Below are 15,525 nucleotides of genomic sequence, written 5' to 3'. Positions count from 1 at the left end.
TTTGAGGACCAAATATTGTATGCAACTATTGCATGATCATAGAGACGTAGTTTGATTTAGCATGTCCCTAGGGCTGACAGAATAGGACATATTAGGTAGGAATGGTCAGTTTTTACAAGTAAATATGTGTGTGTGTGTGTGTGTGTGTGTGTGTGTGTGTGTGTGTAATGAAATATATAATGAAATAATGAAATGAAATATGAATTCTACTTCAACAAAGCTGTTTAGAATGGAATTTATGAACCACTTAAATCACAAGTTGTTCAAGGCTTTAAGTCAAGAGGCCCTAGAAGAGATGAGGATGCCCAGTAGCTTCAGGATCACGGCACAGGCCAAGATGATCCCTGTGTTCACACAGTAACCTGCACTTTAAAAACAGCTCTTTCTTAGGGACCATTTCAATTGACTCTTCAAACAACCTTTTATGTGAACATATAACGTGCGTATTGGCAAGTCAAGAAACAGGTTAGGAGAGATAAAGTGGGTTTTCCTAAGTCATAGGAAATGGAAAATCATTTTTGCTGCTTATAAGACATAATCTTTATTTTTTAGTTGAGATTGGCATATTATACTTATTTGTATCATATAAAGTATATATTTAAATGCATATACAATATGGAGTGGGTAAATTGAGCTAATTAACATATTTGCTGCCTTCAATAATTTTTTGGTGGTGGTAGAAATACTTAAAAAATCTCTCAGCAATTGTTTTTATTTTGCCAGTCCTGGGGCTTGAACTCAGGGTCTGGGCACTGTCCCTGAGCTTCTTTTGCTCAAGGCTAGCACTCTACCACTTGAGTCACAGTGCTACTTCTGTTTTTTTCTATGTATGTGGTTCTGAGGAATAGAACCCAGGGCTTCATGCATGTGAGGCAAGCACTCTACCACTAAGCCACATTCCCAGCCCAGAATTCTCTTTTTAAAACATAATCTTTAAATAGTTGTAAAAGGGGGTTTCAGCATAGCATGGGCACTTCTGAGTACAGTGCATCTTGGATGGATTCCATATCTTCCAACAATTCTCACAAATACAATAGATTGGTGTTAACTATGTGTGAAATTTTCTATGGTGTAGAACTGATTTCTTCAACTAGGTTTTGCTATGTGATTGAAATTTTGAATCTTCTGACCAACATGCAAATGCCCTCTTATGCCAGCTCTTGGAAAGCACCTTGGCTTTTCTGTTTTTACTCTTGTAATAAAAGATTTCAGATTTCACATGTAAGCAACACCATATAGTATTTGTTTTTCATTGCCTGGGCTTAGTTCAGTTAATCTTATATCCTCAAAGTCTTCTATATTATTGCAGTTGTCCAGATTTCAATTTTTGACAGTCGAATCATACAGTATCATGTATACCTTCACCAGAGGGTTCTTCACCCATTCATGTCTTGATGGCAGCTTGGGTCTTTAGTGCTGTGAGCAAGGCTACCATCCATGTAGAATGCACACAGGTGTCTGCTCAGCATATTGAATTCATGTACATGATCTATTCTGTTCCTCCACCATTTCTGGTTGATGGATTTTTCGAAACCTAAATACACTGAAGTCATCATTTGCAGTCTCAAAAGGTCTGAGATATTTTCATGGCTTATGGTTTTCTGCCTTCTGAGAGGAATGTCCTCTCTCTTTGAGAAAGTGTTTTTGATCATTAAATATTAAGCTCATTATTATTGACCATGAATTTGACTCATGCAAGTAAAATAACAATAACTACAATCAGGAGAATAACGAACTTAAAATATCAGTAAAAAAGATAATAAAGTCCTACTGGACAAGAGGAAAAAAATCCAGAATAAGGAAAAGAATATTTTTTTAAAGGAGATTTTCAAATCCTAGTCATTGGGACAATCCAAAAGGGATCTTTGACGTGAACTCATGCCCTGCCCCGCCACCTGATCCCCTATCTTGTGAGCCTGGAAGTCTGTCTCTGCGCTCACTAACATGGCATATTCTGGCAGAGCGGCCTGTGCCCATCTGACTGACTTGGAATGTGATAGGGCAGAAGGGTTAGCAGTTCCAAACATTTGCTTCTCTCGGGGGCTCCAATTTTTCACTCTATGAAGGCTTGGCGAGGTGCCCATTTGATGAATTACATTTTTTTTTTTCTCCTTTGCCAGTGCACACTGCTTGGAACTGGGAGCATGCCTGATCACATAAGGAAAATTCTGATTGAGGCCAAGCAGGGAACGGGGCCCTAGCTCAACTTTGAGCTTTGCCTCTGACCCAGATACATACAACCTACGGACTTAAAACCACGGGTGTCGGTTCCGCCATGAAAGGGATGGGGCTGCCTTTCTTCCTTCCTACAGGAAGGAGTGGAGTACAGGCGGAGAAGCATAGAGGCCACAGCTCAGCATTTCAGTCAGCCCTTATTTGCGTCTTTGGGTTTCACAAGCATCTTTTGCGTTGTAGTAAACTCCAAATCCATCCAACAGCGAGCGAGATCCTAAGAGTACACTGCTTTATTGCTCTTCTGAGAAAATACAATTTCCAAAATTCCCTTTGCACTAACTATGAACACGTCTTGTTGCATTCATAATTTATTTCGAAATTACCAGGTTGTCATACATGTGTTACCCTACCTCCTGTCATTTGGCTGAAGGTAAAGAATAATAAAAAAACCACAAAGATATTATTTTATTTCAACTCTGTCTGCTGAGTACTTTTCTAACAGAGCGGGGGGGAAAAAAGCACAGGTAGCAAAACTTCATCTCCTCCCAATGCACTTCAATACGTTTTAAGTGTAAAAACCTAATTTAAAATAATGTCAGCATCTTTGGGCTGTAGAATCTGAGGCTCAGCATCTTTAAATTATTTAAGAGGTCCACAGAGGACCAGTTATGCTTATAATGTCAGACATACTCAAAGAAAGGGGAGAGCAAAGCAAAGTGTTGAATAAGGGTTTCCTATACGGTTTCATTTAGTTATTTTCTGCTTTCTGTAATTGCAACAATAGTCCTACCAAACTTTTAAACAAAACTAGATATTTCTGTTCCTAGGGTTATGAGATCTATTTTCCGTGTGGGTTTGTGTTTTAAAAACCAATATTTGCTTGCATTCTAGCACTGCCACTTCTCTTTCTGGCTTTTAGTTTCTAACAACATCTATCCAAAAACCCCTGCTAAAACTTGTCCACCTTGAAATGACACCAGTAAATTATACAGAAACATTATATTTTCCTAGGTTTCCTCTTTTCTTCTTTTTCAATGTAAAATAAAAATGATTTTTCTCCCAAAAGCAAATCACAACATTCCCTATGTAGATAGATATAGATATAATATAGATATCGATATAAAATGTTTAGCAGCAAGCTAATTGACAAATTTTATTTATCTCAGAAATAAATCAATAATATCGATTCCACATGAGTGTAAACATGCACTACTTGATCTCTAGCTCTATCCATTTTCTGTCAAATGACATAGATTCAGTTTCTGTATGGCTGAATAATACTCTATTGTGTACATAGAGATGCCTGGTTTTCTTCATTCCTTGGTGTTGGGCACCTAGCCACAGTTTGGCTATTGTGAATAATGCTGTGATAATATCAGAGTGCAGCTATCTCCTGAAATTTCTGGGTCTTATGCTGAGTACAATTTTAGATTTTGGAGGAACTTGGATACTGTTTTCCATAGTAGTTGCACTAGTTTGCATTCCTATCAACAGTGTGTGAGAGTTCTCTTTTTCTCCTTGGTGTATTCGTTGCTTGTTGAGGAAAGCCTTCTGGCTGGGGCTATGGAATTTCTCACATGTTGATACTTTTTGAAGCTAACACCTGTGTAGTGTGTGTGGAAGCAAGGAGAGAGCGGACTGTACTGAGGAAAGAATCAGAGTGTGCTAAGGTCTTTCTAGTAGTTTACTTCAGTAGCAGGAGTTGAGTAGATGTGAATCCAGAGTGTCTGTTTATCTCTTCTGAGAACTGCTGTTCGTTTCCTTGAACCAAGAAGACCCTTTCTTAAGCGGCAGTTCTCATAGGCAGATTGGTTTTGTTGAGGTAGGTGGAAGGATTCACAGAGGAAATTACAGGAAAATCTTTCATGGCATATGTAAGGATGATCTAATTCTAGCCTGACTTCAGGATTTCCAGAAGAACAGACTTCCGATGCCAAAGAAACTCATTTTGTTTTCTGTCCATTTCTGAGTTCTCTAAATAGATCTTCACAAAGTTATCTTCTATCACTTTGATATCTAAACGTACTTAAACCAAGAGGTGAAGGAACGTAAGGTTCTATGGCACTTTAAGGATGTCTGCACTACGGGCTGTTTGGGACAAGAACTCATTTTTAATTTATTTATTGTTATTGTAGAGTTGATATACAGAGGGATTACAAGAACCCTTTTATACTGCTTAAGCTCCTTCAATTTTCAAAAAAAAATACTACTTGAAATTGAAGTTTGAGAGGACAACCATAAAGACATTATTATTATTGTTGTTGTTGGTCCTGAGGCTTGAACTCGGGGCCTGGATGCTGTGCTGTCCCTGAGCTCTTCAGTTCAGGGCTTGCACTCTACCACTTGTGCCACAGAGCCACTTCTGGTTTTCTGGTGGTTTATTGGAGATTAGAGTCTCATGGACTTATCTGCCCCAGCTGGCTTTGAACTGTGATCCTCAGATCTCAGTCTCCTGAGTGGCTAGGATTACAGGCATGAGCCACTGGGGTCCAGTGTATTATTATTTTTATAGCTATTTTACCAGACATTGTTTTTGAATTTACTCCTCTTTCTTTTATCCCTTTCTTTCATAGTTTATTAGGAGTTACAGAGTTGCTTAAGTAGTCTAGCAAGTTTGCTCATCTTCTATTCTATTCCTCCTTGTTCTATATTAAACAAAGCCTCTAGTCTTCGCCTTTGCCCCATTGTCTAAGTGGTTCCCTTCCTGTGGTGATCCAAGCTCCATTGTATTTTTATTTCTCTGACTGAAATTTTTAGCCCTCTCTCTTATTTTATTTTTTGCTTTCCAATTTATACTCCGTTTCATTAAAAAAATCCTCTTGAAAAATACTTATAACATGATTAACTGACACACAGGGTAAAAGTGTGGCCACATCTTCCAAAGAGAGAAGGAATTATGAAACTTCCCAGTTGAGCCAGAAATTTAGTCTGACCTTCTCAAAATCAAACTGAGCAAGGAGATCTGACAGATTCCACAGTGCTCAACGTCTAGTGAGTGAAAGAAGACCAATGCTTCAGTAGACATGGCATTTCTGCCAATGCATTTGAGCGGGCAAGGGTCTATCAAGAATACATTTGTATCAAAGGACACTGAATAAAGTCACAGGCAATGTACTTAGCAGTTACACACAGAGAAAAATAAAACATAACTATGTAGATCTTGCCAGAGGAAAACACAATGATATAAAACGAAATAATCAGAATCATTTCTATAGGGACTAAGATGATAGTTGAGTCATTTTCTTCTTTTTAAAATTTGGTTTCAACTTTGTTATTATAATGGTGATGTACAGCGGGGTTCAAGCATTTTTCTCCATATAATAACAAATTGTATCTAATAGAGAAAAGTGATGCGTAGTCCAGAAGGCAGGGGAGTGGAGAGAGATACCAGCATATTTGTAATCAGTTCCAAACTATGTGTGCTGGCCCATATTCCTTCCCTTGAGATATCCTGATATAGCCATTCCATAGGAGAAATCTCATTTTTTCCATCTGGTCATATAGACAAAGAAGTATTTTTCCTCAAACAAGCATGTTTTTGTCCTTATACCAAAAATGTACATTATTGATTATTATAGTCTTTAAAATGTAACCAGAAATTGAAATAATTGTTTAGCGCATCTAATGTGCTGAAAGTAGGAGATATAAATAGCATACATTGCAGTTTCCCAAAATTTTAACACTCATCACATTTTTTTTGATAAGTTGGGGTAAGTGTTTTGACCCATTTAAAATGTATCTTGATTATTAAAATTATGTTGTTATGTCGGAAAAAATACTCAGGAGAATTGGAGAAAGTTATCTTTGGCAGTAGGAGAAATGATATAAAAGTACTAAAAATTGAGATAATGATAATGCTTGAGTTATAATAAATATTTATTTGAAAGAGATGGAGTTTTAAATTAGAAGCGACAAAATCAGGAAACAACATATTCAGTTTTGTTCTGATACTGTTCATGAGTGAGAATTGCAAAAGGAATTGATTTCTGGTAGCAAAATTAATATTTAATTTTGTACACATTGACAAGTGCATCCTGAAATGCATGTACAGATACATACATTAATAGCTGAAGTCATAACATATCTGGAATATCTTATTGTAGCTGTTCATCTAACATTATAGCTTCACATTATAACTGGATGGTTTTCTCATGCCAGTGAGTTCTTCTCTAAAACCTTGTGTTTAAATTTTGCACAGTACATGAATATACCATTTAGGTTACCTTGCTTTTTGTAATATAAAAATGATGACTTCCTGTTCTCCAGCTCTTTTCTTTTCCTTCCAAATAGAGCTAGGAAATCATCTCATTACTCTGGAGGTGTTTCCACACTGAGCATGTGAATGGTTACATTTATCCCTGGCTATATTTTGTTTTAATTTACTTTACTTATTTTATTATTTGTTTATTTGTGTATTTATTGCTTGGTGCTAGTCCTGAGGCTTGAATTCATGTCTGGGTCTTGGGCCTGAGCTTTGCTGCAGCCCTACCCACTTGAATGACAGCTCCACTTCCAGACTGTTTTGGTGTTTAATTGGAGATAAGAGACTCAACAGACTTTCTTGCCTGAGCTGGACTCAAACTGTGAACCTCGATCTCAGTCTCTAGAGTAGCTGGGATTACAGATGTGAGCCTCTGCCATCCAGCACCCTATATTTTAAACAATTTCCCCCTTTTCTCTCATTCTGTGCATTACAGTAATTTCCTTAGAAATTTGTGCATATGTGTGTACATGCATATAAACTTACACAAATACATGTATACATGTATACTATATATAAAATATCCAAATTTGTATCTCCGGTCCATACTTCAAAACAGCCAATTTTTGAGTAAATACTTCTCCTTGGATGTGACAATGAGCATTTCAAGCTATCTCATTCATGATTGACATCTTGATCACCATTTGAAATGGTTCTCCATCAATTTTTTTCTATCTTTTTATCTTTCTACTTTTGTGTTTCTAATATTACTAAGATTTGAAATCAGGACCTTGTTTTTGTTAGGTAAATCTGCCCACCCAATTCTCTAGGATAGGAACTTTGAAATTTTTCTCTTGGATGATCTTCAGTGTCTTCATATAATGTATCTGCAAGTTTTGTTGTTGGTATCATCAAACTATGTTTAGAATCTGATCCAGCTTCTGATGCAAAATTCCTGTTGGGTTCTACCACAAACTCTTGCCCAGATTTATCCCATACTCTATGAATAGGTCATGTATTTTCATTTCTGCCAAGTTTTCAAATATGTGAGTTGTAGATACTTTTGCAGACAGAATTTTAAGAATCTTGGGAAAACTCTTACATATAAGTGAGCAGAGTATGTCCATTACTTTTTGGATATTCACTAACAGGGGAATTATTCTATATTATTTTACAACTGCAGTAAAATTTCCATGTGCTTCATTTCTACATCTGGCCAAATACAACAAAATTAAAAATTATAAACACAATTCAGTTTCTGCTGCTTTATAAATACCCTTTTAGAAAAAAATATTCAGTTGAGTCAAACTTGTAATGCCCCAAGTTGCTGTTAGTCATACATTCTCTTGAAGTTATATCTCCTTTTTCTTTGCAAAGATCCCTTTGTACTGGAAGAGATAGAATAGACCCACCAAGATTATATTTGCTGCTTGTAAGGTCTTTGTGATGCCTCAGTTTCACCAAAAAATGCCTGATTTGCTGCCATCTCCTATAGCTTAGATTAATCCTTTGGTTTACATCAGTCATCAGAATAAGTCCATATCATCTGAAGCAGCTCTTACATCTGGACTCTCTCTGGATGGTTGACTAAATCCCTTGATTCTGATAGCTCTCTCCCTCCCTCCCCCCAGTCAATTCCTAAAAACCATTTGCTGTGCCTTTGTTAACTGGTACCTCTGCCATCACAGTCTTTCGTGTACTCACACTCTCCTTTGAATGCACATTGTTTTGTCTGTTTATCTATCATCCTTTGTAAATGAAATCTAATTACTCTTAAAAGACATTGATTTCTTCTGAGGTTGCCTTCTCAACACCTCTTTCTTTGATTGGGTTAGTTTCATCAAAGTATGGTTGATCTTTATTCCACCATCTGGTCCAGACTGTCTCCCTTCCTGCCAAAATAATTTCCCAGAATTATAGCACCCACTGCATCAATCATCCATTGATGTTGAAGTGTTGGCTAGTTTCCAGGCTCTGCCTCCAAAGCTACCTTTGTCATATTTTTTTCTCATTTCAGTATCTTTTGAGATCCTGCTCTTTTAATTCTTTTGTTTTTCTGTAATGATCTATGCTCTATACCATGTCCTTCCTAACTCCTCTAATTTTAGACTCTAGATCTTGTCATGACTGATAACACTAAATGCTCTGTAATCAACCATGTAATCTCTATCATAGCCTATCTTTTCAGTTCTTCCCCTTATCAGGATATATAATCTGCCATCATATTTTATTTTCATTCATTATTACATCCTCTTTCTTGGTACTCAATGTTTAGTACTTTCTTGGTCACTTGGTCCATAATTTTCCATTTTATTCTTTCATTTGGTTTTTCCTCATCTATCTTTCTGCTGTTTCTGGTACTTCCCTGACAAAACACCAGCACTGTTCATTATGAGTCTGCATATTCTGTGTCTATGTCTATGAATCTGTACTTTACTAAGGAAAGAAATGATGATTATACTGACAGGCATTTATACAAAAGATCACAAATCAGATTACAGTAAAGCCACCAGCACAATCATGTTCTTTGCAGCACTATTTTCTATAGACACATTACAGAATTATCCCAGATGATCCTCAATGGAAAAAGGGAGTGAGAAAATGTGGCATATATACACAATGGCATTTTACTTATCCATTAGAACGAATGATGTTGTACAATTGGTAAAGAAATGGAAAGACTTGGAAACATTACATTGAGTGAATTTAGTCAGGCCCACAGAGACACGGGTTGTATATTTTCTTCACATGTAGAAGTTAGAAAGCCTATAAACCTATAAGCAAACAAGTTGGGTGTCATGCAAGTATTTATACATTTATTGACTGACATATGGTACATTCAAGTGAGAACTCAAATAATGTAAGTCTGTAGAAATGCAAAGTCAAAGCCTAATAAAATAAGCACCTGGAAATGGGTACTTGCAAGTACGGGTTAGGGCCAAGAGACAGGGCTAGACAAATAAAGAAAAGAATAGGAGAGGATGCAGTCAATACTTCAATGTATGTACTACTAAATTAAGAAAAGTAAGGGTGGGTGGAGGGAGGGAGAAGAGAGAGATGGGCAATAATTTTGAAATGTGTGACATTGATCAAGACGGATTCATAAACTTCTTTTAAATGACAACCCCTTTGTAAAACTACTTAAATATAACAAAATAATTTAAAATGTATTTTTTTCTCTTTACATAATGTATGAAGGATATTCAATTGTTATGTAATTGTAGAGAACAATAAAATACCCATTCTACACTTTCCTAACTATATGTGTGTGTGTTTGTATTCTGAATTCCTTCAAGTTCAATCAATATGCCTTTGATTGTATCAAAAAGGCAAAATAAAAACAAAAGTTTTACTTTGGTGTATTATCTGAATGCAACCCAGACTGGAGGTCCATGCTTTGTGGCTGAAATTATTACTGACATTCAACATGATATAGCCTAGAGATTGCAGGTGCATTAAGCACAGTAGACAAACTATGTCAAATGCTCACCTCAGACAACATTTCTTCCTTTTCTCTGTAGTATTTTTTCCAGTTTTTTCTTTAGGGATATTAAGCAGTATGGAGGTTCCTCAAAAGACTCCACATAGAGCTCCCCTATGACCCAGCAACCCCGCTTTTGTGCTTTTACCCAAATGATCACAAACAAGACTACACTAAAGCTACCAGTACAACTATGTTTATTGCAGCATTATTTACCATAGCTAAGATATGGAACCAACCCAGATGCCCCTCAGTAGATGAATGGACCAAGAAAATGTGGTATATATACACAATGGAATTCTATGCCTCCATCAGAAAGAATGACATTGCCCCATTTGTTAGGAAATGGAAAAATGTGGAAAAAATTATATTAAGGGAAGTAAGTCAGGCCCAAAGAAACATAGGTCCCATGGTTTTCCTTATTTGCAATAACTAGTATAAGTCAAGGATAATCTTATCAGAGATAAGATTAAGTCGAGGATAAGCAGAAAAGGTCAAAAGCTACATACATATGATATATACGATGTTGTTAAGTGAAATGAACCCCAAGATAGGGACACAACTTGTTTTTTTCTTTCTTGCTATTGTTTTTAATGAATCTAAAATGTACTATGTGATTTTTTTTCTCTTGTATGTTCTTCCCCCACGGTATAACCCCTGTTCTCACTGTATTTGACATCCATGCCCTGCATCTTGTATATACATGTTTCTAATTTGGGAAGGGGAAGGGAAATAACAAAATGTTGAAACAACGATACAGGTTGACCCATTGTAACTATGAGATGTACAATTACAACTTTGTAGGGGGAGTTGGGGTGGTGGGGAGGGAAGGGATGGTAGGGGAAAGACAAAGGAGGAGGTAACAATGCTTGCTAGGAAAGGTACTCATTGCCTTACTCATGTAACTGTAACCCCTCTGTACACAATTTTTACAATAAAAAATAACATAAAGAAAAGAAATGGCTTGAAGTCTGACTTGGTTTCTGTTTTCTTTGTCCTATTTACCAAACGTTTTTCACCCCTTTCAACTCTCCGCTAATTTTGACACATAAATTATTTATCTGTGGGGCTCAAAGCAATACTAGAAGAATGAGGGCTTTTGCATTTCTGCAAATGCTTAATCTATTAATGAAATTTTACACGTTATGAGAGTACAAATTAATCATGCTGAGATACAGCACTAAATCACTATTTGCAGTTACTCTGTAAGTAATGCAGGGAGAACACCTGTTGCTCTGCCAGCAGGTCATTTTAAAGCCTGACAGAAAGACATTATCCCCCAAATGCTGACACCGAATAAGCTAGTAGACCTGGAAGTGCGAGATATTTGTACATCAAGTCCTTGTCTTGACCTTGGGAGCATTCATTTCCCTCTTTCAAAAATCTGCTTCCTAAGACCAGATTCAGTGGAACAGAGAGATGATTTTATGACTTGAAAGTACAGCCAACTTTGGGACTTAGAAAGCCTATTTTTAAGAATATGATAGGACCTCTCTGTCAGTCAGTGCTTTTTAAAGTCAGTGAGCATTTGGCTGTCGTGAACTTCAGGAACTCTTCCTCATATGACACTGTTCTCAAAAAGAGCAAACTATTTCTTGCAGTTTCTTACAGAGCAGAGAACTTTTGGTTTTCTCTTATTACATCTACTTACATGATCACTTCTGGAGCCTCTTCATATATCCTAGATTGGGGTAGGGAATCTTTTCTTTAGCAAGCACCATTTGGATATTTGTATCATAATTTGAAGGCCACACACAATTATCAATGCAGGCAAATGGCCAGGGGCTGGTGATAAGAAGTGTATGAGTCTGCCCTTTCTCCGCTTAATGACCTACTGATTTTATGGGGCTTGGACAGCTTTTAAAACTTGCCATTCTGCCTCTGCGTATCCCCTGTGCTGAATAGCCATCAGAAGACGAAGAAAATGGATTAATGTCCTTGAACAATTTGAAGTCCTATATGCATGAAATATTCAAGATTACTATAAAAATTGTTTTTTATTTTACAGTGTCCCAAATGCTCTTAAGTAAGGAGTGATATAAAGAACAACATCAATCTCTGAAAAGTGAACCAATGGGAAACATTTGAAACATCCCTCATCTTTATTCTTTGCTTTATCTTGGTCAATATACTAATTTATTGATTGCTATTTTCAATACTTATTCATAAGTTATTATGTTATATACAATGTTTCAGGACTGAACTGAGACTCAGAACTTGAGTTCATGAAGCTAAATTTATGCATTACTCTAAAAATAATAGAAAGTTTTTCAATACTCTCCTAAGAGCTGAAGTCATCCACAGATTATTATGCCACTTTTACCCAATTAATCCAAGTTAATGACTTCACCAGACAATAATGACTCTGATTTAGAAGGAGATGGTCCCTGGACACAAATGTTTTAATTATCAAGCCACAACTGTGCAGAAAATATTTTTTGAAATGAAGATAAATTGATCTCAATTGCAATTCAGACTGCCTTATTAGTCATTAGAAAAAGGATATTAATTAGGGTATAGAGTTAATACTGTAACTTTAGTATTTTTCCATATGTGCTTAATTCCAAGTACCATATGGAAACATATAGAGTTTATTTTCCTATGTTTCCTAATGAAAGGAGCTAATATTGTAAGCATTATTGTACAGAAAAAAATAAATGAAAGGAAAAAATTGGCTTCTAATGTATTTCTATGGCAATTTTACCTTGGTGTCGCAAGACTAATAATTCTTCTAGTTGTCCATGTGCTAAATTGCAAAGCATGTTAACATATATCCTTACATGGCAAAAGAGACATTGCACAGGTAAATAATGGCTAAAGCTTTGAGATAAGAAAATTATCTTGGATTATCTTGGTGGGCTCAACCTAATCATAAATTTTTGTACATAAAAAAGCTTAAATGCAGAAAATCTATACAACTTAGAAAAGTCTTTATGTATTGACTTTGTCTGTTAGAAGTTGGAAATAAGGTTAACTGCTTATCAAGAATGGCAACTTTCTTTTATATACATTCATATATATTATATATATATTTAATAAAATAATAAGCTACCAGTTTCTCAGAATTAAAAAATTTAATGTACTAGACAATGAGGAAAACTTGAGTCAAATTGTTCTTTTCAAGATATTTAAGCCAAGTGCTAGTGGCTCATACCTGCAATCCTAGCTACTCAGGAAGCTGAAATCTGGAGAATTATGGTTCAAACTAGCCTGAGTAGAGATATCCACAAAATAATTCGTTAGAAGCAGAACTGGAAGTTTGGCTCAAGTGTTAGCTGAGGAAGAAAGCCTGATGTCCTGAGTTCAAATCCCAGTTCCACCAAAAAGAATATTTAAGAAGACTTTGCTAGTACTATCTAGCAAGAGCAATTTAAATTACACAATGAAACAGCTCTTCACGATATGCTCTTAAGTAGACTCATCAGTCATAGACCAGAAAGAAAATTCTGAATAAACTCAGAAGAATTACTCTTTTCTGCATAAAACCATTTATAATTTGTTAAATACATGTGATATCATGAAGAGCTAATTCTGTGTGTGGTGGTCGCAGCAAACTTAAGGTGATTATAAGGGAAATGCAATGAAATCAGGGGCAAAATATATGATGGACTTAAAGCAAGATGAGAGGATGTCATAAGCAAAGGGAAACAGAGTTCGATTGGTTTGCAAGCTGGAGATGAGACATCTTAGATTAAGGAACAAGAGGACTGGATAAAACCCAACTGCTCTTTGCTGCTTCTAGTCAATGAGTTCAGCACAAGAAAGGGGATTGGTACTGATTACCAAGTTAGAGAAGCCATAGTTTTCATGATTAGTAGTAATAGGGACAGCCTTATCCCTAAGCCTTGCACTCTAGCCATTGGTCCACAAGAGGCTTTTTATGCTGGGCCTTGTAGAATTATCTATTCATGTGGTTGTAATCTGACTACTTTTGTAAAATACAGTTAATACAGTCTCTCTCTCTCTCTGTCTCTCTCTCTCTCTGTCTCTCTCTCTGTCTCTCTCTACCTGTTAGTATACAGCATATCCAGGTAATGTCATGCTCCACATAATAATATTGCATATATATATATAATATATATATATATATATATATTATATATATGACCATAGTCCCCTAAGGTTAGAATAGAGTTGAAGAATTCCTATTGCCTGGTAAATTCATAGCAGGAGAATATGCAAAGGAAAAGAAATTAAAATACAGGAAAAGAATTATCCTCAAGAACTCAGATTCAGCAGAAGTTTTGTTTTGTTTTGTTAGAGCTCAAAAGACTCCATAACATAGTTCCCCAACACTAAAAGGTTTCCATCAAGGGGAAGGTTATTGCTATAGTACCTATTTAAAACCACATCAATGATGAAACAATAAACAAACTAGTGTAGAAAAATTCCTGTGAACAGCAGGAGAAGAACACCTCAGGCAGGCTCTTCAGGAGAGAGCCAGAACAAGGCATTGTCATCAGAACAGACGAAAGGTTCACAAATGTTGGTGCCCCAAAGACCTCCCAAGGGGCCAAGACATGGGAGTGGTAGGTGATGCACGTGATGCTGTTCCTGTGTAGGTATAAGTTAATATATGCATTAGTGTTTCTATTTTTAGCAATGAAAGACCTAAAAATTAAAATATAAAAAAGAGAGGAAAACATCACAGAAGAAGAAAATATTTTTGTATAACTCAGCAAAGTGTTTGTTTGAAGCTGTTTGTTATTAACAGAGTAAAACAAGTAATTAAGAAAAAGAAAATGTCAGATGCTGGTGGCTCACACCTCTAAATTCTAGCTACACAGGAGGCTGAGATCTGAGGATCTCAGCTCAAAGTCAGACGACTAGGTAAGAAAAATCCATTAGGCTCTTATCTCCAATAAATTACAAAGAAAGGTGTAGGTTGAGCTGTGGCTCAATTGATAGAGTACTGCCCTTGGGTAGAAAGAAGCTGAAGGATAGTGCCCAGGCCCATAGACCCTGAGTTCAAGCCCCAGAACTGGGTGAAAAAATTCAGCAAATAACTCTTGGTAAATGAAAATGTTATAGAGAACTAAGGTTAATATGTTATTGAAGAAATAATTCTCTTTCACTTTTCTTTCTTTCTTTATTCTTCTTGGTCCTGGGGTTTGACCTGAACACTGTCCCTGAGCTTTTGTGTTCAAAGTTAGTGCTCTATCACTTTAGCTACACCTCCACTTCCAGGTTAAGGTGGTTAATTGAAGATAAGGTATTTTTGCCTGGGCTAGATTTGGAACCACAATCCTTCTATCTCAACCTCCTGAGCAGCTAGGATTACAGGAACTCCTTAGCACAGTCTAAGTGTACAGAGCATAGAATTTCTATAGCAGTGGGGAGCAATGTCCCACTATTTCATTGGCGTGCCCAGAGAAACCTCTCATTCTACAAGCTCCACTCCTGTCATATCTTTATCTTTAGTATACTTAGTATATTAGTAATATTTTTATCTTTAGTATATTTTTTACAGTATCTTTTCTATGATGTGCTAGAGAGAATATGTTTAAAGAGACTGAGATTCATCAGTGAGAAATTTGGCCCAAGTTCATATCAGTACTAAAAGGCATGACTTTCTGATTTTTCACTAGAGTTCTTTTATATTATGAATCCCTGTGACATTGAAGCATAGGTGTACCAGATGAGTATAGAATTATAGTACTCAACAAGC

This window comes from Dipodomys spectabilis, unplaced genomic scaffold, assembly GCF_019054845.1.
Source record: "Dipodomys spectabilis isolate Male_0828 unplaced genomic scaffold, ASM1905484v1 ptg000241l, whole genome shotgun sequence".
NCBI lineage: Eukaryota > Metazoa > Chordata > Mammalia > Rodentia > Heteromyidae > Dipodomys > Dipodomys spectabilis.
The sequence above is the reverse complement of the archived record's forward strand: the minus strand, read 5'-3'. Positions refer to the sequence as shown.